This window comes from Trachypithecus francoisi, unplaced genomic scaffold, assembly GCF_009764315.1.
Source record: "Trachypithecus francoisi isolate TF-2019V2 unplaced genomic scaffold, Tfra_2.0 Lachesis_group8, whole genome shotgun sequence".
Taxonomy (NCBI): Eukaryota; Metazoa; Chordata; class Mammalia; order Primates; family Cercopithecidae; genus Trachypithecus; species Trachypithecus francoisi.
The window spans coordinates 26,537,462-26,561,503 of NW_022681473.1; the positions used below are offsets into that span (position 1 = coordinate 26,537,462).

The following is a 24,042-nucleotide window of genomic DNA, read 5'->3' on the forward strand; positions in this document are numbered from 1 at the left end:
GGTGTTTTGATGCAGGCATAAGATGCATAATAATCACATCACGGTAAAGAGGTATCCATCACCTCAAGCATTTATCCTTTGTGTTCCAAAGATCCAATTATACTTTTAGTTATATTACAATTTTCAATACATTATATTTGACTGACTGTAGTCATCCTGTTGTATTATTAATTACTAGACTTTATTCATTTCATCTATTTGTGTACCCATTAACCATCCCTACTGCCCCCAACTCAACTACCCCTCCCTGCCTCTGGTGATTATCATTCTACTCTCTATCTCCTTCAGTTCTACTGTTTTAATATTTGCCCCTAAAAATAAGTGAGAACATGCAGTTTGTCTTTCTGTGCCTGGCTTATTGTACTTAACATAATGGCCTACAGTTTCATCCATGTTTTTGCAGATGATAAGATCTCAGTCTCTTTAAGGTTGAATGGTACCCCATTGCATATATGTACCACATTTTCTTTATCCATTCATCTGTTGAAGAACACTTAAGTTGCTTCCAAAGCTTGGCTGTTGTGAATAGTTCTGCAACAAATGTGAGAGTGCAGGTATCTCTTTCATATGCTGATTTCCTTTATTCGGGGTATATACCTAGCAGTGGAATTGCTGCATCAGATGGTAGTTCTATTTTCTGTTTGTTTTTTGAGGAACCTCCAAACTGTTCTCTATAATGGTCATGTTAATTTCCATTTCAACCAACGGTGTACAAGGTTTCCCTTTTCTCTACATCCTTACCAGCATTCATTGTTGCCTGTCTTTTGGATAAAAGCCATTTGAACTACAGTATGATAATACCTCATTGTAGTTTTTATTTGCAGTTCTCTGATGGTGAATGATGCTGATTGCTGTTTTATATATGTGTTTGCCATTTGTATGTCTTATTTTGAGAAATGTCCATTCAGATCTTTTGCCCACTTTTTATTCAGATTATTTTTTTTTTTTTTCTATAGAGCTGTTTGAGCTCTTTATATATTCTGGTTGTTAACATCATGTCAGATGAAGAGTTTGCAAATATTTTTTCCCATTCTGTGGGTTGTCTCTTCACTTTATTGATTTTTTCCTTTGCTGTGAAGAAGCTTTTTAACTTGATGTGATTCCATTTGTCTGTAGTAGCTTTTGTTACTTGTGATTGTGGGGTATTACTCAATAAATCTATTCTCAGAGTAATGTCCTGGAGAGTTTCTCCAATGTTTTCTTTTAGTTCTTAGACTAAAAGATAAAGGTTGAGGTCTTAGATTTAAGTCTTTAATCCATTTTGATTTGATTTTGCATACAGTGAGATGTAGGGGAATAGTTTCTTTATTCATGTAGATATCTGGTTGTCCCCGCATCATTTATTGAAGAGACTTTTCTTTATCCAGGGTATGTTTTTAGTACCTTTGTTAAAAATGAGTTCACTGTAGATACAAAAATTTGTTTCTGTGTTCTCAGTTGTGCTCCATTGCTCTGTGTCTGTTTTTATGCCAGTATCATCCTGTTTTGATTACTATAGTCCTGTAGCATAATTTGAAGTCAGATAGCATGATTCCTCAGTTTTGTTATTTGCTAAGGATAGTTTTTGCTACTCTGGGCCTCATTTGGTTCTATATAAATTTCAGGATTTTTGTTTCTATTTCTGTGAAGAATGTCATGGTATTTTGACAGGGATTATCGTCAATCTGTTGATTGATTTGCATAGTGCGGACATTATAACAATATTGATTCTTCCAATCTATTAACATAGAATATCTTTGCATAGTTTTGTGTCCTCTTCAACTTTTTGCTTTAACATTTTGCAGTTTTACTTAGAGATTTTTTTTTTTTTTCTTATTTGGTTAAGGTTATTCCCAAGCATTTAATTTATCGGTTGCTGTTGTAAATTGGATTACTTTTCTAAATTCTTTTTCAGATTTTTTTTTTGGCATATAGAAGTCCTACCCATTTTTGTATGTTAATTTTGTATCCTGCAACTTTACTGAATTTTTATCTATTCTAATAATCTGGTGGAATCTTCAGGTTTTCCAAATTTAATATTATATCATCAGCAAACAAGGATAATTTGACTTATTCCTTTCCAATTTGAATGTGCATTAATTTCTTTCTCTTGTCTGACTGTTCTAGCTAGGACTTTCAGTATAATGTTGAATACCAGTGGTGAAAGTGGGCTCCTTGCCATGTTCCAGATCTTAGAGGAAAGGCTTTCAGTTTGTCCCCATTTGCTATCATACTAGCTGTGGGGAAGTTGTATATGGTTCTTACTGTGTTGATGTAGGTTCCTTGTATACCTAGTGTTTTGAGGGTTTGTTTTTTTTTTTTTATCATGAAGGAGCATTGAATTTTATCACTTTTTTTTTGCATCTATTGAAATGATCATATAGTTTTTGTCTTTCACTCTGTTGAAATGATGTATCACATTAATTGATTTGCCTGTGTTGAACAATTCTTGTGTGCCTGGCATAAGTATCACTTGGTCATGATTAATGATCTTTTTAATGTGTTGTTGAATTCAGTTTGCTTCTGTTTTATTGAGAATGTCTTCATCAATGTTCATCATGGATAATGGCCTCTAGTTTTTGTTGTTGTTGTTGTTTTGATGTTTCCTTGTCTGGTGATGTTATCAGGGTAATGCTGGCTTCACAGAATGAGTCTGGAGGTATTCCTCTCTATGTTTTGTAGTTTGAGTATGAGGTATTATTTCTTATTTAAATATTTTGTAAAATTCAACAGTGAAGCCATTGGATGCTTGGCTTTTCTTTGCTAGAAGACTTTGTATTGTGGTTGTGATCGCAATACTTGTTATTGGGCTATTCAGGTATTGGATTTCTTCATGGTTCAATTCTTGTCAGGTTGTGTGCATCCAGGAATTTTTCATTTATTCTAGGTTTTCTAATTTATTGTCATGTAGTTGCTTATAGTAGCCTCTAATGATTGCTTGAATTTCTGTGTTATTGGTTGTAATATCTCCTTTTTCATCTCTGATTTTACTTATTTGGACCTTCTCTTTTTTTTTTCTTTAGATATTTATTTTTTTCTTCCATTAATTTGGGGTTTGGTTTGCTATTGCTTTTCTAGTTACTTAAAATGCATTATTAGGTGTTTTGTTTCAAGTTTTTATATTTTTTTGATTTAGGCAATTATTGCTATAAATGTACCTCTCAGTGCTGTGTTCACTTTATCTCATAGGCTTTGTTATGTTATTTCCATTTTCATTTGTTTTAAGAAGTTTGAAAATTTACTTCTTAACTTTTTCATTGACCTACTGGCCATTAAGAAAGAGAATATTGTTTAATTTTCTATGTGGTTGATAATTTCCAAAATTCTTCTTGCTATGATTCCTAGTTTTATTCCATAGTGATCAGAGAAGATACTTGATACAATTTCATAAAAAAAAATTAAAGACATTATATGGTCTAATATATGGTTTACCTTTGAGAATGTTTCATGTACTGAGGAAAAAAAGTGTATTCTGCTTCCATTGAGTAAATTGTTTTGTAAATATCAAGCAGGTCCATTTGGTCTACATTGCAGATTAAATCTAGTGTTTCATTATTTATTTTCTGTCTTGATGATTTTTCCAATGCTGAAAGTAGGGTGACAAAATTGCTAGGTATTATTACACTGAGGTCTATCTCTCTCTTTAGCTCTCCAAATATTGACTTTATGTATATGGGTGCTCCAATGTGGGGTGCATATATTTTCAATTGTTATATTTTCTTGCAGGATTGACCCCTTTGGCACTCTTTACATAATCACAATTTTTGTCTCTTTTTATAGACTTTTTTTTTACTTGAAAACTTTCTGATATCAGTATGCCTATTCCTGCTCTTTTTTGGTCTCTATTTGCATAGAATATCTTTATTTATCCCTGTATTTTCAGTCTATGTTATATGTATGAATGAAACCTGTTTCTTATAGGCAATAGATTATTGGGTCTTATTTATTTTATCCATTCAGCCACTCTGTCTCTTTTGATAGGACAGTTTAGTCCATTTACATTCAATGTTGTATTAATAAGTAAGGACTTACTCCTGCCACTTTGTTATGTTTTCTGGTGGTTTGGTGGTTTTCTCTTCATTTTTTCATTCCTTTCTGTCTTCCTTATAGTAAAGGTGATTTGTTCTAGTGGTAAGTTTTAACGTTTTAAAACTATTGCATGTGTCTGTTACATGTTTTTGACTTGAGGTTGATGCTTGCAAATAATATCTTAAAAACGGTTAATTTAAACCGATGACAACTTAAAACTGATTGCATAAACAAAGAGAAAACTAATACAAACTCTAATCTTTAATTTCATGCCCTGCTTTTTAACTTTTTGTTGTTTCTATTTATATCTTATTTGGTTTATATTTGGTCTTATTTGGTTTATGTCTTAAAAAGTTGTTATAGTTGTTATTTTTGGTAGGTTCCTCTATTAGATTTTCTACTCAAAATATGAGCAGTTTACATACCACAATTACGGTGTTTTGATATTCTGTGTTTTTCTGTGTACTTATTATTACCAGTGAGTTTTGTACCTTTAGATGATTCATTATTGTTCATTAACATTATTTTCTTTCAGTTTGAAGAACTCCCTTTTACATTTCTTGTAGGCAGGTCTCGTCTTGAAATATCTCAGCTTTCATTTATTTGGGAATCTCCTTTTCTCTTTTATGTTAAAAGAATATTTTTGCAGGATATACTATTGTATATTGTATACTATTGTATATTATACTATTATATAAGTTTTTTTTTTTTCCCCTTCAACACTTTAAATATTTCGTGTCACTCTCTCCTGGCCTATATTTCAAATGAGAAGTCTGCTGCCAGACATATTAGTACTCCTAAAGATAGATAGATTAGTACTATCTACTTTCCTCAAACAGGAGGAGTCTCTCCCTGTATCCACCATAGCTGGCATGTGCTGGGTTCCACCTGAAGCCAGCATAGCACTGATTCTCACACCATGTTGTGGCAAGTACTACCTGGCTACCACTGTTGATTGTTCAGGTCCAAGGGCTCTTTAGTCCCCAGGTAGTAAATCCTTCCAGGACTGAGTCCTTCCCTTCAAGGCATAGCACTTTCTTGTGGCCCAATATATCTCTAGAAATGTCATCTGGGAGCTGTGGGCTAGAATGGGGACCTCAGGATCTTCCTGGTACCCTATTTTTCTGTGATTGAGCTGATATTCAAGTTGTAAGACACAGTTCTCTTTATTCTTCCTTCTTGCTCAAGAGGAGAGAAGGAGTCTCTACTGAAGCTGCTAGCTGTGCTGCATGGAGATTGAAGAGGGACAGCATAAGCACTTCCTTGGTTGCCCCAGCTGGTGTCTCACTAGGTTGTGTGAATCCTAAGTTTACTGGCTTCGAACCCAGCACAGCACCAGGACTTGCCCTGGACTTGTAATCCTTGTGGCCTAGACAGACTTTCAAATTCATTTAGAATCCCAGAGCACTTTAGCCCATAGTGCTGGGCTTACTGGAACTCAGATTGTGACTACTGAGATACACGATTCACGTCTGACTAGGGCTGGTCTAAAACGCCCTCCAGGGGTATAGGCTGAGTTCTGCCCTGTGTTGCTTTCCACTGTGACATGGCAGCACTGAGTTCCAATGCAAGATTTCACAATCACTGTGCTGTCTCTCCCTCATACACACAGATTTTATCTCCATGCCACGTGACCACTGCTGGGTGTGGGAGAGGGATAGTATAGGTGATTAAAAACTGTCTTTCCTACTCTTCAGTGCCTGCTCTCCTCAGTCCTCACCTGATTTTTCCTTCTCATAAAGGTACGTGTTCATGGACTTTTGTTCAATTTGGTGTTACTGCGGGGAGGGATGATCACTGGATGCTTCTATTTAGCTATGTTGCTCTGCCTCTTTGTCCAGGGATGAAAGAATTTCTTTTTTTTAGAACCTGTATTCTCAAGCTTTCCGTGTATCATCCCTAGCCCTCCTCATGGCCCACTAGAACTGTACCTTTTATATTTGTATTTAACAGTTTGAAAATGGATTATGTTAATAGCAGTTTGCTTTAGTGAAACATAAGGACTGCTGTCCAGTCCCCTTTATGAGGAGTACCCTTGCTTATATCATAGGGATGTACCTAACCATGCCTCTTTGCCGTAGATCCCATTTTGGTTTTTAAGATGGAGTTTTGCTCTGTTGCCCAGGCTGGAGTGCTGTGGCACAATCTTGGCTCACTGCAACCTCCACCTCCTGAGTTCAAGCGATTCTCCTGCCTCAGCCTCTGGAGTAGCTGGGATTACAGGCATGTGCCACCACACCTGGCTAATATTTGTATTTTTAGTAGAGATGGGGTTTCACCATGTTGGTCAGGCTGGTCTCGAACTCCTGACCTCATGATCTGCCCACCTTGGCCTCCCAAAGTTCTGGGATTACAGGCATGAGCCACTGCGCCCGGCTCCGTAGCTCTCAATTTTATGTGAATGGTAAGTTTGATCTTTCTGTTTCTCCATAATTAAAAATGGGATAATAAAAAAGTATGTTCCCAACCTCAGAGTGTTCTGAGGTACCTACGTATTACTTAAAATAGTCACAGAGGAAAAATAAATTCAGAACTGTATGGCCACCTGGAGTGGTATTTAGCTGGCCCGTCTATGCCTCATGAGAATATGTTTCTGCAAAGTTGCTTGAACCATTGCTGTGTTCAGGTTCCTGGATAATGTCTTCAGGTTTTTGCTCTCACTTGATATGTCTGTAATAAGCCCCAGTTTACCAACTGATGAGTGGTTTAATAGGAAAGAGAGAACAACTGCCAACTTAACAAAATCAAGGAGCTGCCAACACAGAAAAGAAGCACTTTTCTTTTTAAGCCTAATTTGAGTTCCGTATAAAAAATTAGAGTGTGGATCTTTTCTCCCTTCTTTCAGCTTAAGAAAGAAATAACTCCAAGTACCAACAATTCTCCTTAATTTTTTTCTTTCTTTACACGGAATGAGTAAAAATTACCCAATTTGAACATCAATTACAAGTTGCTTCAGTGATTCCCAGGGAAGCTATATTCATTTTTCTCTATACTACTACAGAATGTTTGAAGGCAGTATAAAGACTAATCAAGTGAAGACCTTTAGCAAAAAATATTTTTACTGCTGAGAGTTTATAAAGGAATTTTTAAGCTGCTTAAAAGTGTACATATAAAATAAACTTTGACAGACTAGTTAGAATTGTTTGACTAAATGAAAAGTACTGTTCTGTGCCATAGAGAGAAAAAAAAAGTCACTTCTTTTTCCAAATCATCGTTTACACATTTTATACATCATTTTCCATTCATCATTTTAGAAATCTGATCTACAGATAGCCCAACATATGTGGGGTAATGAATATCAGTTCCATGGATACTTGCCAATAGCATACGTATACCCCTTTGCTGATATCATAGGAGACGGTATAGTACATTAATGGAACTTTAATATCAGACCGAGAAATATTTTATATTACTATTTTCCTGTCTTTTCATTGTGGGGCATTGTGTAAATCAATGAAGACCTCTGAGTCTCATCGGTAAGATTAAAGCATCAATATCTACTTCTTATGTCATAAAATAACTATAATAAATATAACAGCAATAATAATAATTAAATGATAATAGATTCCAAGCATTCTTCTAAGCATTTTGCATGGATAAATGAGCCACAAATTCTATCAGTAAAGTGATATTTGTATACTCATTTTACAGAGTAGGAAACTGATGGATAGGAACAGGAGTAGAACAATTGTGGTTTGGGGTGAATTTCTTCATCTACACCAAAGGCTCTAATATAAAACCTACTTGGAGGTTTTATAAAATATAAAACCTATGTGTTATTAGATGTTTTATATTATATAGTTCTTTTCATGATTCCTTGGACCTGTAGGGCTTATTCTGTAAATAAAATGTGTCTCAGACATCTCCTGATGTTTGATTTCACAGACACAAATACACACGCACACGTGCGCGCGCACACATACATACACACACTTTTTGCTTTCTATTTAAAATTATAGTTGTTTCTTGTACCGTAGAAGTAGTTTTCTTGTTTCTTGTATGGTAGAAGTACTATCTGCTGCCATCATCACATACCTCCTCTATGAAGATAAATATATGGTACTTAAAATGGAATTGCTAATGTAGAGTTGTACCAATTCTCTGGCTTAAGATAATTAGACTACACATGTTCACAGTGAACAAAGGACTGTGCTGGATGCTATGACCTGGGAACTGAGAACTTTTTGGTGAGTTTCTTCTTCCCTGATAATCATCTACATCTGTAATTGATCATAGATGGTTGGTAGACTGATGGTAGAGAAAAGGAAAAATTAAATTCTTTATCTAGATATTCTTGTACATTAATCTGGATAAGATATTGAAACAGTATATGGGAAGAAAACTTATTTTTATTCTTACTCTGTAAAACAGGGACTGATTTATGCTTCAGGCTTGAAACTTCTCATTATCTAGGACCATTGAAAGTAGATGAGAGTGATAAAAACAGTAAAGAACTGATGAAATTCTGTTTAACTTCCAAGTGACATGTGTGTACAAGCTGTGAATAAGCTATATTTCACATTTGATTTTAAAATTGCTGTTGTTAGTCTATGTTTCAATTATGCATAATTTTCTTAAAACAATACATTTAGCTTATAACTCCCAGAAGCTACCAGCTGTTGGAGACAGTATTTTAATTAACAACCTTTGTCTCAATGAATTTTGTATAGAAAAATAAGAGGGAATGTAGAGACAAATTTACCCAATTCTCTTTAATAAATGGGAGATTGTAATATGTTTGGACAATGCTAGATCCTAGTAAGGATGAGGGTTATTAAACCACAATAATCTTAGCTATTAAATAAAAAATATTCAGGAAACCGGAAGTGAAAAAGCTACATTTTACCAATTTATACTCAAAGTAAATCACAGGGATATGACTTGTTTAATGTGATTTATATCTAAAAAAGAGAAAGTATCAAAATTGAAAGTGAACCTAAGATATTAAACCAAAGAAATGTATAGAAGGGAGGGAATTAGAAAGTCTTCCTTGTTTTTATGGGTGTGTTCTTCTTGGTTCTAAATAACTGCTAAAGTATGAGAGGAAATAAAATGTAAAGGAATGAACCTAAATTTTTATATTTCACCATTTTGTTAGCTTGGGTAGGATTCTGGATCTCAGTTTAATAATCTATAAATAGGCAAATAGTACCTACCCATATTACCAATGTGTGAAGCAGAAAATAGTGTCACACATACACTATACTCTGACCAAAATAAATCTTAAACAATTTGCTGTTGCTGCAGTTGCAACTTATAATAATAATCATAGTTATGATTATTATTATATTAATTATTGTGTTCTTGAACTGAATCTTCTTTTCATGTTTCCTTTGTTACCAGGCCAATTACACTATACTTCTTGCTTTACTGTTCAGGGATCAAGAATAGTTTTGTAGCTTCTTTTGGGATAAAAATGGGAAATAAAATATAATTGTATCAAATAATCTTTATGATATTTAGGTTAATCTCATACGCATATGTGCACATATACCCCATCCGTGCACATGCAAACACATGTATATCTCATAAACTTGAGAGTCAAAATAATAGAAAGAAAAGAGCTTAATACCATGGGGAATATCCTTTTTTGTTGTTGAAACAGAGTCTCGCTCTGTTGCACAGGTTGGAGTGCAATGGCGTGATCTTGGCTCACCGCAAGCTCCATCTCCCTGGTTCAAGCGATTCTCCTGCCTCAACCTCCCCAGTAGCTGGGATTACAGGCATGCACCACCACACCCAGCTAATTTTTGTATTTTTAGTAGAGAGGGGGTTTCACCATGTTGGCTAGGATGGTCTCAATCTCCTGAACTTGTTATCCATCCGCCTCAGCCTCCCAAAGTGTTGGGATTAGAGGCGTGAGCCACCGCGACCGGCGGGGAATATCTTTTGTTCGTGCATCTACGTAAACACCAGAAGAAAAATAGTAGAAAAAGAAAATAGACAATGATATTACACTCCTTCTAAATTCCCTCTCTCATATTACGTTCATTAAAAGGTGTTGGACGCAAGCCCACCAAAATCTGGCCATAAACTGACCCCAAATCTGGCCGTAAAAAAAATCTCTGCAGCACTATAACATGTTCATAATGGCCCTAACGCCCAAGCTGAAAGATTGTGTGTTTACGGGAATGAGGTCAAGGAACACCTAGCACACCTAGGGCGGAAAACAGCTTCAAGGCATTCTTAAGACACAAACAATAGCATGAGTGATCTGTACCTTAAGGACATGCTTCTGCTGTGGCTAACTAGCCCAACCTATTCCTTTAATTCTGCCCATCCCTTCATTTCCCATAAGGGATATTTTTAGTTAATTTAATATCTATAGAAATAATGCTAATGACTGGTTTGCTGTTAATAAATATGTAGGTAAATCTCTGTTCGGGGCTTTCAGCTCTGAAGGCTGTGAGATCCCTGATTTCTCACTTCACACCTCTATATTTCTGTGTGTGTGTCTTTAATTCCTCTAGTGCCACTGGCTTAGGGTCTCCCCGACTGAGCTGGTCTTGGCAAAAAGGCATAAAAATGTAAGAATGGTAGAAGACAGACAAAGAAAACTTGGTTGATTCGAAACCACATAAAATCTCTAAAAGGCAAGAATCAGAATTATATTTCAGAAGGAAGTTACAGACCAGGAAAGTAAAAGCACAAAAGTGCTTAATAGCTCAAGGTGTAGATTCAAAAAGTAAATAGGAATATATATTAGTGTCCAGTAGCTGCTATGACAACTTGCTACAAACTCCATTGCTTAAGGCAACAGAAATTTATGATTTCACAGTTCTGGGGCACAGAAGTCTGAAATCAGTATTGCTAGGCCCAAATCACGGTGTTGTCAGGCCACGCTCCTTCTGAGGCTCTAGGAAAATGAAAAAATTGTTTTTTGCCTCTTCTAGCTTCTGGTGTCTGCCAACATCCTTGGCTTGTGATCAAGACCTGAATTTTCAAATCTCTTTCTGCTCCATCTTCACATCATTTTTCTCCTCTGAGTATCTGTCTTCTTTATTTCTGTCTACAGCAAATCTTCCCCTGCCTTTCCTTTACATGTGATTGCATTTAGAGCCCATCAGATCATTCCAAATAATAGTGCTCTATCAAGATTCTTAATGTAGTTGCATCTACAAAGACCTTTTTTCCTTGTAAGGTAACATTTGCAGGTTCCGGGGGGTAGGATGTGTTGTCTTTGGGTGGCCGTTATTCAGCTGTCTACACGACCTAAGTTTACCAAGCTTACTATTACCACATGTGCTACAGTGAAACTATTAACAAGGGACCACACTGGAGGAACACTGTCCAGAATGAAAAATTGCTAGGAGTTTCCAAATCAGACAGACTCTTAAGTGTTAAGTTTTACAACATCAAAGATAAGAAAAAGCATTCAAACCATTCCGAAGCAGAAAAGAGACCTACACCCACACTCACACCCACACTAAAACAGCATTTCTTAAAATAAATGAGTATTAAATTGACTTGATATTTTTAAAATTTACCTTGCCAAATTAAAGAAGAAAATAAAACAATTTCTGAAAAGTCCTGAGAGAATTAAACATGAATGGTTATAAATATCACTTAAAATATTTAAATCTATGAATAACTAAATACATGACTTTAAAAGCCTTAAACAATAAGATATTTTATCTCTTATAACAGGAACATCAGAAGAAAGGTTTCTATGGTGACTAAAACATGTTAGAGTCCCTTGGTCATTTTCTCTGGAAGAGAGGTTATAATTGCCCATATTGCACTTATACTGTCCTATTTATTACCTCGGGTGGAGAGGGACCCAGAAGGTCCTGAAGCACCTTAGTAAAAAGTAAAAAAATGACTATCAGATTAGCTGCCAGTATCGCATACCTCATCTATGAATATAAGTATATGGTAATGGCACATGGGGAGACAAGTAGAACAATAGATGAGAATAGTTAGGAGAGAGACACAGAAATGCAGGATTAGATAATATAGGGCAAAAGTTTTCTTATAGCACAGTTGAAAGGATGGTCTGTTTAATAAAAAGCACTGCGTTTGCTGGCCATCTATCTATGCATGCACACATGTACATGTGTAGTTATATATAATATACATATGTGATATATATAAGAGCTATATATATAGTTACATATATAACATTATTAATACTTATCATCATGCTAAAAACAATTACAGATGTATAGCACATCTAAATAATAAGGTTAAGTAAAACAATAAAACTTACAGAAGAAAATTGTCTTCATGATAATGTAGTCAAAGCCTTCTTAATTAGGACCAAAGAAAACTTGATAAATTAAACTTATTTATAGTTAAGAATAAACACCATCACGATAGCATAAAGGGAGACCACACAGTGGGAGCTGATATCTGTATTATACATAAGCAACAAAGGACTGATATTTAGAATATAATGAAGGTCAAAATTTAGAATATTTAGAATATTGTAGGACTTTTAGAATATAAAGAATTCCTACAAATAAAAAAGAAAAAAGCATACAACCTATTTTCAAAGGACAAAATTATTTAAAAGACATTTCACAATAGAGTTTATCAAGATAGCCAATAAACATATGAAAAGGTTTTCAATATCATTTGTTATCAATAAAGGCAAATAAATGCCATAATGCAATATCACCTCACATCCAGAAGAAAGGCTACATTTAAGAAGACTGACTATCCTGGGAGTAGGGTTGAAAAAAATTACATTCTGGGTACAAAGTCCAACATTTGGGTGATGGATACACTAGAAGCCCAATCCCCATCATTATGTATACAATACCCAACAAACAAGTGCATGTACCCCTCAAATCTAAGATGAAAATATATATTAAAAAACACACCAACTATCCCAAGTCTGATAAACATATGGTGCAATGAGAACTTCCATTTGCTAAAAATAGAAACGTAGGCCAGGTGCGGTGGCTCACACCTGTAATCCCAGCACTATGGGAGGCCAAGGCGGGTAGATCACAAGGTTAGGAGATTGAGACCATCCTGGCTAACATGGTGAAACCCCATCTCGACTAAAAATACAAAAAAAAAAAAAAAAATTAGCCAGTTGTGGTGGCGGGTGCCTGTAGTCCCAGGTACTCGGGAGGCTGAGGCAGGAGAATGGCGTGAGCCCGGGAGGGGGAGCTTGCAGTGAGCTGAGATCGCGCCACTGCACTCCAGCCTGGGCGACACAGCGAGGCTCCATCTAAAAAAAATTAAAAAATGGAAACATAAAATGATACGCTTGCTTTGGAAATCTGTTTACCAATGTCTACTAAAACTGAAAAAATGCATATACCATCATGAACAATTTTATTCCCAGCTATATTCCCAATAAAATGTGTACCATAAAATATCTATAAAAATGCTTATAGTGCTGTGAAAGCTTCAAGATGGCAACATAACCAAATATCCATCAATATCAGAATGGATAAAGTAATTGTAATATAGTCACATAATAAAATGTTATTCACCATTGAGAATGAAAAATTACAAGCACTTCTGAAACAATACCACTGAATTAGAAAAGCCAAACACAAAATAGTACATTCGTCATTTTATTTGTATAAACTTTAAAAACTAACATATGGTATTATATTACATATCAAGAAAATGATTGCCCAAGGTATTGTTGTAACTCAAAGGAAGCATGAGGCAGGTTATAGGATGTTGAAAATATTCTTTTTCTTCATCTGTATAGTGGTTCTATATGAAAACATATAGCGTTGTATTTTTAAGATATGTACATTTTCCATATGGCTTCAACAAGAGAATTATGTAAAATCATAAACTATGTGTGATAAACTAATAAAGTGATTTTTTTCAGTTGTGTAAGGCCCAAGAAAATTATTTACTGAACAATCTTCTCTGAAACCATTACTAGAATATTCACTGACACAGAAGGAAACGTACCAGAAGAAGGAAGTAAGAAATTCAAATGTAGAGCAATGAAATCAATTAGCAAAACATACTGAAAAATACACTGGAAAGAAAAAGTTCCATCCATTCTGTAAACTATTTTAAAAGCAAAGGCTTTATGTCTGTATTGCAACAGGACAGGATAGTATCAGTCATTACACTGATTGGTTGTGTAATACATGACTTCATCAGCCAAGCAAACAGTTCATGTGTCTTATGAATTGATGGACTCCTAAAAGTATGTTGAAGTATACAATCAGTGTCAGTTTAACTTAGGAAAGAGTAATTATTCAAGGTAACCAGTACTTTGGAAATTTGTGATTCTCTGGACACTGTTGTGAGGGGAATTCCTCATCCCAACACCATTATCCGCATGCATCACTGCCAATTATGTGGTATATTTAAAATATTATGTTTAGTAATATTAATTTGTAATACTCTCTGCTTTGTTAGAGTTTAATCTGCACATCTGCAAGACAATTTTATATTAGCACTTTATTGTCAGAAAGCAGAATTCTGGTCATAAAACTCCCAGGTTATACCTTACTCATCTCTAAGGTTTGGTTGCCTTTGCTGGATCTATGATGGGCCTAAAAGACACCCCAGTTTATGACCATGATAACCCTCAAAAGGTTTACTGCAGTCTGGGTTGCATTTATATTGGTTTTAATGCACTCATCTTGAGCTATGAAGACAGAGCTACTTTGATTGATTATTGCCCGTTGTCTTTCTTGAGCTACAAGCAAATATTCAAGAGTTGTTTGATTGTGTATGTTTTCTATAATCAGGCCTTAAATTTCTGTCTGTTTCCCTGAAGGTAGCCATAACAAAATTTGCCAACTATTTAACAGTCACTGAAGTGCCTTGTACAGCTTTTCCTATTAATTTAATCTAATCCTGGTATTAGAATTCTAAAGGCCCCATTAAACACAAATTGCTATTTTTGAGGGCTGATAAGTCTTTCTTTGTGCTACAATAAAGTTTATTAGTAATTCTGAGCAGGACAGACAAAGTCCTAAGAAAATCCTCAGCTGTCATTTTCTTAGCTATTTTTTTTTATTGCCATCAGTAAATCATTATATTATTCTGTATTTATAATGCTAACATTTTGAGCTTGTAAAAATATTTAATATGTAACATTGACACTTGTGTATGTATATGTATGTGTGAAAGAGAAAAAAAAGAAAGAAAAGAAAGAGAGAGAGAGAAAGAATGAACGAATGAACGAAAGAAAGGAAAAGAAAAGAAAAGAAAGAAAAGAAAGAGCTATTAGGCCACATTTTTTAAAACTATATTGAAGGGGAAACAAAGTTTTACAAAGTTGCTGTGAGTCAGAATAAATATTCTGCAATGATCAGAAATGTGAATCTTGGATATTAGGATACAGGGAAATATTTCACCTTATTATCTTTTATACCATAAAATTTCTATCTGAGGTACAGCATCCATCAGTTCTAAGCAAGAGGATAAACATGTTCCAGTTTTGGAAATGTACATTTAAATTATATTTTGGAAGAAGAAAAAGCATGTAATTTAACGACAAAATAATTTGCATTTGTTAAATCAAATTATTATATATCATTAAGTTCAATAAAAGTTTCCTATGGGTTGTAAAGAGTAAAATATACAACCAAAGGGAATTCCCTGTTTGTGTCAGAGGACATGTTTATACCACTCAGGCTCTCAAGAACACATATTTATGCTTATCTGTCATTATGAATAACTTGTTTAAAAAGCACATAATAGGGATCCTTGAGGGTTTCATTATCAGCTTTCTTTCTTTTTTTTTCTTTTGATTTTCCACACTTTTCTGGCATCTAGGAGCAACTTAGCTGTTTTTTTAGCTTAGTGTTTTTCATTAGGTTGCAGAAAAGCTGTTGACAGGGACAGTAGTCTTTAAAGACATGGCGGTGGGGGACTGAAGTTCTTTTTCCAAGTTCATGCATGTGATTTTGGCAGGAGTTTCAATTCCTCTCACATGAGTCTCTCACAGAACAAGTGATTCCGTAGCAAGAGCAAGAGAGATAGAAAGTGAGCACGTGTTTATAATGAAAACTGCACCTTAAAAGTAAATGATGGCCTAACTTCAGGCTTATGCTGTCAGAGCAATGCAGAAGGGGAATACAAAAGGTATGAGTACCAGGAAGGAGAGACCGCTGGGGGCCATCCTAGAGACTGACTACTACAGCATCATTCCCAATAACTCACCTATAAGAAAAGGAGATTACAGACTAGCAGGGCCAAGGTCAGGACACACACACACACACACACACACACACAACCAGTTTGTTTTTGAATTATTTTTCTTTTCATAGCCAACAGAGGTAATATACATTCTTGTAATATACGTTCTTAATAATTAGTTCTCTTTTGATTTATTAATGGGTGATTTGTCCTAGAATAGTAAGTACAGTTCCAGCAACCTCATGAATTCTCTAAATTTAATAAAGATTCCAGGTACCCACATAATGGCAATTTTCAAACAAACTTATCAAAGAAAACATCTACAATAGAAGAAAAATTAAAATAAAATAAAAAGAAAAATTAAAATAGAAAGCTCATGCAGAGATCAAACCTCTAATTATATGTAGCACAGACAATTTTTGGGTTTCTTGCTGCTAAATAGGTTAAAGAAAGAACTTGGATGGAAGAATTTTGAAATATTATCTAATGTGGCCTCCAGCCAAATATCTCAGGCTGTGAATTCATCAGATTGATGCAAACTAAGCAAGACTTAAATAACCAAATGGGTCCCTCAGAGGACTGCCTTTTTGGCAATGGCAGTTTTGCATGTTTTGCCTCTCTTTAGTTCATGTACAGCAACCATCTGAAAAGTAGAGCTACAGTGGACTTGGTCTGTTCCAATAAAATAAAAATTCTAGATTTAATTATAATAGTGCTATCATAATAACACATGATTTGTTGCCTTTAAAATGAACAAGAGTGAATTATTAAATATTGAGGTTTTCCTATAATATCTTTCTATTCATTTCCTGATCTCCAAACATATTTTTTGGTGAAGTATCCAATAAATTGTGATTGTATTAAATAGTTGGCTTTACTATTTTAAGAAATATAGAAATTAAAGTTTAATTAATGTCTTGAAATTCTTCAATAATGATATAAATGGCAAAGGTTTTATTTCTGATATGTAAGTCCTGACAAGGTAAATGTAATAATGATTTTAATATTCTGTAAAATTACGTATCAAATACTAAGTCTTTAAAATAGGCTTTACTATTATTCACTTTATAAGGTAATGATATTTGATTCTGTTTATTTTTCTATTTGATTTTCTTTATTTCCCATTTTCTCACTGACTATAAAATAGAATTAGGTACAAAAATGTCCAGAATAGTACAATGAAGTGAAACAAAGTAGAAAATAAAAGAAAGGGAAACTTATGTTTTCTTTTTGTACTGCTTGCATTTATTTTTATTTAATTCTTGCACAAAGTAATAAGGTGTGAATTTTATTCTATATTTCACATGATGAAACTGGGACTCAAAGCAGGGTTAAGGTAGTAAAATAATTTGTTCATTTTCACAAAACAAGGAGTGAAGAACCTTGGAGTCCAGATCAAGTCATTCTGACATCACAGCCCTTGCTTGTTTCAAAATGACATACTCTCCATTTTCTGAAATAAACTTTGGTAGATTTTTTGTTTGGAAAAACAAACAGGCAAAAATCTCATGAAATTTCCTGTGCCGAATTTTTGGACATGAATTCTAAATAATTTCCAACACGGATATAATACTTTCCCTAAGCGATGAGAGTGGCACACTATGCCTAGACTCCTCAGTGTGGTTTTTGCTGAACACCTACCTTTCATCTGGGAATCTGAATTTTGAAATGTGTGAGGTGGAGGGTGCCTACTGGACAAGTCCCAACTAAGTTCCCCAGGCACTGAGTCTCTAAATAGAGCTTGTGTGGTAGACAACACTTCACACGTATTGTCACAATTGGAATTTGGATGAATTAAGCATGTCCTACATGACACCACAGTAGAGAACCCTCGGAACATGGAACCTGGCACTTGGTTTCTTCTGGTGTTTGCTCCATGTACCTTTTTTCTTCGCTGATTGTGTTTTTCATCCTTTTATAAATCCTATTCAAGAGGACCTCTGTATGCTAAGTCCTGTGAACCTTCCTAATAAATCATCAAACATGGGGATCGTCCTGGGCGTTCCCAACACGATGTCAAAAAACAATAATAATAAAGGAAAGGTTAAAAGTCAACAATAAAACATTCCCAAGAAGCAGCTGATGGGACTATGTCAAAATAAATGATTGTGATTGTATAATTTACACATAAAGAAATTGAAAATATTGAAGAATGACATTACAAAAAATTTTTATGAGTCATTTAAGGTCTCCTTATCCCTACTATTCGTCTAGACATGTGGCCATATTAGTAGTTTCCCGGTCCTCCCTTGCCTCTTCATATTCCTGACCATGAAAATGGATTTCAGTATGCTCAAGGATCCCAGATCCCTCAACACTCTTCCATACAATTTACAAAGAGAGAGATAATCTAAGATCTGAACGTGAGACTTTAGACACATGAGCTCATCGTTATTGGTGAAATTCAGAGGTTGTAGCCATCCTTCAGAGAAAAATAGGGAGATGAGACTGGAAAAATTCTGAAAATGCTCAAGTGCTGAGTTGACCTCCAGGATGACATATAGGATAAGTAAGATAAGGAAAAGGTTAGTGGAGTGGATTGAAAAACATGTGGAGCAATTATGGTACAATTTCAGGTCTCACAAATTTACAAGAATTAATAAAGCAAACATACAATGAGAGAATGCAGTATGAGTGAGTTGGTTGAAACAGGAATTCAGTTTTAAAGGCTAACTTTTGGCAGAGGAGAGAACACTAGGTAGCTTAGGAATGGAAGTGTGATGCAGTGGGATGTCTGGAGAACATTTCTTTTGTAATTTCTTATTTTTAAATACATAGGAGTAGAAAAAGTGCATTTGCATTAAAAATATGTCAAAATAGCATCTAGCTTGTAGAAAAGAAAATAGTAATTTCTCCTCTAGCAATGAAGCCAAAATTGACAAGAAATGGCATTTCATAGACACCAAGTGCATCCTAGTGACAGGCTAGGCATATTAAGTGAACAAAAATGGGGCTTTTATAGTAAAGATATAGTGCATTAGACACAGATAATTTCATTCAAATGGTTTCAATCTTTTGTCTATGCTTAAAGCAGTCGCAGAATAAATAAAATTTTGAACTTCAAATCTGGAATGTTTTACACATTACATCTCTAGAAAAACCTAGCAACAGTGAAATCATACTGGAGGTAGGAACACTATATTTTTTTCCTATTCGTAGAGTATTATGTTTCTTCTATCAAAAAAGAAAATGAAAATAATGACATTCTTTCAGCAGAGAATGAATAAGAAGGTAGAATATCTCTCTGTGTCTCTCAATAGATAACGTAAATGTCTGTAAGAGTGTGCATATTTTCTTCAAAATATCTTAAACGGTAATATGTGTAGATAATAGCATATTCTGTTCTAGTCCATTGTTATCTTAATAAGTTCCTTGATATAAATAATTACATGCATTGAAGCAAAAGACCTAGCAGCTTCTATAAAATGTAAAAATAAGAGGTAAGGAAAACAAAAATCTAGTTAATTTTTGCAGTGAATCTGAAATAAAGAGCAATTTTATTGTGGTGATTATAGCCAGTAGTAAAACAGCACTCATTAAACTACTTAACATGATTTCTCAAGGGACAGAAAATTGGAAAAATAAGAAAGGCAAAATGTGAGAAACCTCAGTACACTTGTCAGGTAATTTTAATGATCACTTGGAAATTATGTTAGTGAAAAAAATAATGATACTTCTGGAAGAAGGATTGAAACATTCAAAAGACAGAAATATTCTGTAAATTTCTTGCTCAGCCTCTGACAAAGCTCCTCTTACATACTGCTATGTCATTGATAACAAATATATATTTATAGCATTGTTTCCTTGATTCATTATAACAGGTTCAGCAAAATGCAAATAAACAATGCAGGAAAACCCAAAAGATATTATAAATATATAAAACGTCCCCCATAAAAGAAAATATCAAACTCATTAGGTGAGTGAGTTGTTAACTTTAATTGTAGGTATAAATTACTAAAGAGATGATTTGTGACAACAACAACAACAACAATCCAAAACATTAAACAGAAAACCAGAGATCGAAGGTTTGTAAGAATTCATGAGAAATATGTCTTGTAAAATTCATTATATATCCTTCATTGAGAGATCAAAGGATTTGCAAAGTGAGTTTATCGTGACTTCAAAGTATTGTAAAGTCTTACTCAGATATCATTGTTAATAGGGTAACAAAAATGAGGTAGGAGGTTATGTTCAAGCATTATTAGAAAAATAAAAACTGATTTATAAAAATAATTAGTACAACAGTTACAATTAATAGAATCCTTCATATTTACCAAATACATTTTTCCATGTATTGAAGTTTAGTGGGATAACATTTTTCTCTAATTTCATACACATAATAAGTGACAGAAGATGCACCAAAAAAAGAATTCTGTTAACTGAAGATTTTCTTAGCCTCTATTGTACTCAATATAAGACATATACATGAAGCTGAAGCTGTATAAAACAGGACATATACTGGATAATAAGAAATATATGAATAATAATGATATTTTAAAGATTTAGACTTTCAGTAAGATTAACCTTAATAGGTATGAATATGAGAATGTGCAGTTAGTTTTCAATTCTTTAAAATAAATTAATTTATTCCAGGTATGCAAATCTGGCTCAATATTTGAAAATTAATTATGTAATTCACCATAGCAAAGGCCAAAAAAGAAAAAAAATCACATGATCCTATTGATTAATGCAGAAAAGCACTGACAATTTCAATTCAAGGTAAAACAACTAGGAACAAAGATAAATTCCTCAATGTTATAAGAAAAACAGCTTACATAACACTTAACGGTAACAGACTGGATATTTGGTCCTCCTTCAGTTCTAAAAGTATCTTCTCTCACCACTCTTATTCAACATTGTACTGGAAGATCTATTTTGTCCATATTACACGTTGGTAATATGAGAAAAAAAAGTATTTCTTTAAAGATGACACTGTTGTCTATGTAGAAGCAATTTAATTGTCCAACAATACAATTTGCAACAACAAAAATTGAAATTTGCAGGTATAAATCTTACAAAATATGTGTGGAGTTTGTATGCAAAAAACTGTAAAACATGGATGTATATCATTAAATATCTAAATTAGAAACGAGGTATTTGTGGTCGTGTATTAGAAGACTCAATATTGTCAAAATGCCCTTGCTTCCAAAATTGATCTACAGTTTTAATAAAATTTAATAAAATCTAATTCAAAATATCAACAAGATGTTTTGTTGATATTTGTAAGCTCATTTCAAATTTTATATGAAAACGAAAGAACTTAAAATAACACAATAACAAAGAAGTACAATGTTAAGAGTACTCACACTACCAATTTGAAGACGTGGTATAAAGGCATATGAATCTAGGCAATGTTATATTTTCAAAAGAAAGACATAAATATTAATAAAACTAAATAGCACAGAAATAGACCTGCAAAAATCTAGTCACCTTATTATTCACAGAGTCACTAAGATAGTACAACAGAAACAATATTTTCAGCAAATGGTGCCAGAGTTTGGTATCAATATGCAAAAAAAAAAAAAAAAAGAACCTAGACATAGACTTTACACCTTTTACAAATTCAACTCAACATGGATCATAGACCTAAATATAACATTCTAAACTATAAAACATCTAGAAGAAAACAGAGGGGAAAATCCAGGTCGCCTCGGGTTTGATGATGATTTTCGAATACAACACCAAAAGTATGATCCATTATATTAAAAAAAAATAGATAAGTTGGATGTTATTTAAAGCAAAAATATACATGCACGGGTTTATAAGAATTTTATTCATAATTACCAAAAACTGTAAACAACTGAGTTATTCCTCAATGTATGAATGGATTAAAATATGTGGTGCATCCATACAATCAATTAGTATCCAATGATAAAAAGTAGTAACTGTTCAAGTCACTCAAAAGCATGAATAAACCTTAAATGCATATTGCTAAATGAAAGAACTCAATCTGAAAGGCTACATGTTGTACAACTCTCTATATGAAATTCTGAGAAAGGCAAACCTAAAGACAGTAAACAAATGAGTTGTTAATGGAGTAAGAGGTGGGCTTTAATAGGTGAAGCACAGAACACAGTGGTGGAGCTATGCTATATAATAATTCATGGTAGATACATGACAATATTCATTTGTCAGAACCCATAGACCTTTACATCTTACAGCATAAAATAACCTTATTGAGTGTGAATGTGTGTATATATAAATATATGTGCAAAATACACACACACTTAAATATATCATCAGGTATTTTTTGGGAAAAAAATGTGGGCTGTGGCAAAAGAAGCCACATATATTACAAATGTGTGAAACAATATGCTTTGTACTATCTCATACCCTGCCTCTCACCACCATTTCATTTTTCCTTATTGGTGCCAGGTGGTTGTGAAGTCGCAAGTTCCTACTGAACATTGCTGATAGCAGAGGAAGGAAGAGAAGAATGCTAATCACACCACTCTATTTTTATTCACTATGTCAAGTGGAAGTGGAGCCTGTACTCCCCACTGGCCCTGCTAACAGGGGAAGGGAAAATGGGCCGGGGGTGGGGGGGCAATTAGTCCTGTTTCAGTCTCATTGCCACCAATTTGATGTGGGTCTTTATTTCTCCCACTGGGCCTTGATAACTCTAGGAATGAGGGGCAAGTGAAGTGATTTTTAGTCCTGTCATTCTCCTCTTTTATTCAGCCCTGTTGATGACAGAAAGGTTTGGAAGGGAAGCTTCCACTATCTCATTGAACCTCATTGACATAGAGTGGGAGTGAAGCCTAATGGTGACTAGTCCCAGCTTTCATTATCTCATTAAGTCTTACTGCTAGTGTGTGGGAGTGGATCTCAGTTTGCCAATGGACCATACTGACACTACCTGTTAAGGGAATCAGAGCACTGCCTGCTTCACCCAGGTGGTGCAGCTCCCTGCTCAAAGTGCTGATACTGCTCATGTGGTGTGAGAGAAGGACTGTTTGCTTCCTCCCACCAGGGGATGAAGGGTTAGCTCCCTTTTTAACCTTACAAACACCATTCAGCAGAGGAATTGATTGCACTACTTGCTTCCATAGGAAGTGAAGGGTGTGGGGTGGAAGATCAATTTGTTGTTAGGCCTAGTGAGACTGTGTGGAGTAGGTTATGATATTTGTTTTTTAACAAGGATTTGGCTAAAGATAAATAAGTATTGTCAAAAATGTGTGTTCTGTTGTTAGGTCAGTTTTTTCGCAGGGGAATGAGTTTTTCTTGGAGTTTTGTTGTTGTTATTGCTGCTGTTGTTTATTTCCCAATGCCTGTTACTGGTTCTGTGTTCGTGTCTTCCGCAGTGCCCTCTCAAGGATATATGGGAAGAAATAAACAAAACAAAACAGGAAACTCACTGCAATCTGCAATTTTGTTTCTTGCAGTGAGTACTTAGGTAATAATTAGGTACTTAGGCAGACTTCTGACTTTTAATGTTTGTTTACTGTGTTATGTCCAGGGCTTTTTTAGTTGTAAAAAGAAAAACCTGGGAGAAATGGTCTTATTATATTTTGGTAGACTGAAGTTTCTTCATTTTAAAAAGATAGTTTTGCTGAATGTCAAACTCTAGGTTAACAGTTTTTTTCTTCAATACTTTGACTATGTCATTTCACTGACTTTAGGTCTTCTTGATTTCTAATGAAATGTCAGCTATTAACTTTTTGAGGATACCGTTATGTAATAAATCATATTTCTCTTGTACTTTTCATGATGTTTTATTGTCTTTTTCTTTTAGTAGTTTGATTGTGATGTATCTAGTATCATCTCTTTAGGTCTATTCTATATAGAGTTTATTGAGCAACTTGGAGGTGCACATTAATTTTTAAAATCCAATGTGGAATGTTTTAGGCCATTATATCTTCAAATAATAATTTTGCACTCTCTCTCTTCCTTCCGGAACTTCAGTCCTACACACTTGATGATGTCCCTCAGGTCTCTAGGGACCTGTTCAATTTT

General features: G+C 34.4%; 1 long non-coding RNA gene across 2 annotated transcripts in view; it reads left to right on the forward strand.

Annotated features, from left to right (window-relative positions):
- The first annotated feature begins 5,690 nt into the window (after positions 1–5,690).
- Positions 5,691–24,042, forward strand: part of LOC117080961 — a 104,078-nt gene continuing 85,726 nt past the window's right edge. For both annotated transcript variants that reach the window (XR_004436026.1, XR_004436025.1), the window contains exon 1: positions 5,691–5,750. This is a non-coding gene — a long non-coding RNA (uncharacterized LOC117080961). The remainder of the gene's footprint in view (positions 5,751–24,042) is intronic.